The 2,219-nt window shown below is 30.8% G+C and overlaps 1 protein-coding gene and 1 long non-coding RNA gene across 4 annotated transcripts in view; one reads left to right on the forward strand and one right to left on the reverse strand.

Annotated features, from left to right (window-relative positions):
- LOC106475377 overlaps window positions 1–2,219 on the forward strand; it is a 20,605-nt gene that overhangs the window by 5,420 nt on the left and 12,966 nt on the right. The window lies entirely within an intron of this gene.
- LOC106475376 (ER membrane protein complex subunit 8-like) overlaps window positions 696–2,219 on the reverse strand; it is a 17,342-nt gene continuing 15,818 nt past the window's right edge. For all 3 annotated transcript variants that reach the window (XR_002608850.1, XM_022379498.1, XM_013936058.2), the window contains one exon: window positions 696–1,079. The gene's annotated coding sequence lies outside the window, so the exon portion shown is untranslated. The remainder of the gene's footprint in view (window positions 1,080–2,219) is intronic.

Below are 2,219 nucleotides of genomic sequence, written 5' to 3' on the forward strand. Positions count from 1 at the left end.
ATGTACAGTCTTTCATCAGCAACATACAGTCTCTCGGCAGTGACGTACAGTCTCTCGGCAGTGATGTACAGTCTATCGTCGGTGACGTACAGTCTCTCGTCGGTGACGTACAGTCTTTCGTCAGTGACGTAGTCTCTCGTCAAGTTTATAACCACTTTTTAATTTATTTTTTACTTATAGGAATTTTCTCTAATACAACATATTTTTTTAGAACACATTCTACTAATTGTTGATCATACTGGTGTTTCTCATAAAGGTTATTTTCCAGTGATTCAGCAATAAAACAGCCGATTTTTGAGTGTTTTGGAAGTAACGACATGCTCAATTTTTCTTTAAAGCCAGTTTCATTAATATTATTGATTATAATTTTTTATAATAACTTAAATTATAATTATTACTTGTTCACATATACGAAGATTATTTTCTTACGTTGTTAACTAACAGTATGCGGATTTAAGTCTCAAATCTTGTGAGAAGTTACCGTTAACAATAAGGGTTACCTAACTGACGAATCAATGCATTTTAATTACTGTTGGTTTCAGTTTTCTTATGTATTGATTTAAACTTAGTTATTTCTGTTCAATGTGATGAGGAGGGAAGACTTCGATAACCAGTTAGTTCTGTGTAGTATTTGTTTAATCAGATGTTATAAAAAAAGCAGTGATAGAAAGTAAATACAAAAGAAGTATACCGGGTTTTTCAACACAAAGAAACTTTACAACCAATGAAATTTTACATAAAGTATGTTTCCTGAATTACATTTAAAAATAAACCAATAACTTAGTGGTGATTTGTTAAGTAATTACTTATACGACAATATTTTTGAACTTGATATAATATAATTAATTAATACCTTTTATTAATAGACATTCTGTGTATGCCAACAGCATATTCTCCATACCTGTCCCTGTATTAACAGACATTCTGTGTATGCCTACAACATGCTCTCTATACCTGTACATATCAAAGGTTTCACATGAGGAAAAACATTCATTTATGATCACTGCATCCCAACTAAATCTTTAGCCTGAATGTAGAACTGATGAGGATATTTTGCTCTAGGTTTTCCATTTCTTTATCTGCAAAAACAATAAAAACTCAGGATGAGGAAAGTCAACAAGAAACTATTATACATATGAATGGAATGAATACACTACAAAATTGGGATGATTTATCATATTTTAAGGTTTAACACTGAGTACTTAACTAAAAATACAGAAAAGTTTTTCGTACACTATCTCGTACATGATTTAGGTCAAAATTTTCTAACTCCACAACTGACAACGAGTTGTTTTTATTATGTTAAAATCAACTGAAGATGTAATAACTGGTTTCAGTGTTTCTTACTTCAAACAACTCAGTCTAAGATCTAACCATCAAATATTTATGCAACATTCTTCTAAATATTACTTAAACAAAAGTTACATCTTACAGTCTGCTCTGAAAACTGAGTAGTTACATGTATACTGACCAATAATGCTTTATCGTAAGGACAGACACTGAGGTTGACACGGATTAAGTAGTTACATGTATACTGACCAATAATGTTTTATCGTAAGGACAGACACTGAGGTTGACACGGATTAAGTAGTTACACGTATACTGACCAATAATGTTTTATCGTAAGGACAGACACGGATTAAGTAGTTACATGTATACTGACCAATAATGTTTTATCGTAAGGACAGACACTGAGGTTGACATGGATTACACTAGAATGTGACAGTTGTTGACGGTGTCTGGTGATAATTTCAATACGGAGTCGGTCAATGTGACGACCTCGTAACCATTTTGTGTTTTTTATAGTTTTCGTGCTACAACTTGTAAATTAGTAAGCGAATGTTAAATTTTGGCAGATTATCAGTAAACATTACAATGCTTTCATACGTAAAATATCAATGTTTTTTATTAAGTCTTAAGGTTTATAAAGTAAAGTTTCTCTCATTCCTTTTTATTTTATTTTTGCAGGTTGCCTATCTATCATGCAAAGAAATTTTCATTTTAAGATTAAAAATACTTTTATGTATCAGAAAATTTTGAAATTTCACATGTGAAATATTTATAATGTCGAGATAGTTATCAAATGTTTCTTAAGAAAAAACTTTATATTTTATCTGTTATTTTTAGTAATTAATCTGTGTAGGGGTTCGGGAGATTTGAACAATCTCGCAACCACCATAAACATTAGGAAATAAATATAAATTATGCCTCTTTCATTC

This window comes from Limulus polyphemus, unplaced genomic scaffold, assembly GCF_000517525.1.
Source record: "Limulus polyphemus unplaced genomic scaffold, Limulus_polyphemus-2.1.2 Scaffold8482, whole genome shotgun sequence".
Classification (NCBI taxonomy): Eukaryota; Metazoa; Arthropoda; class Merostomata; order Xiphosura; family Limulidae; genus Limulus; species Limulus polyphemus.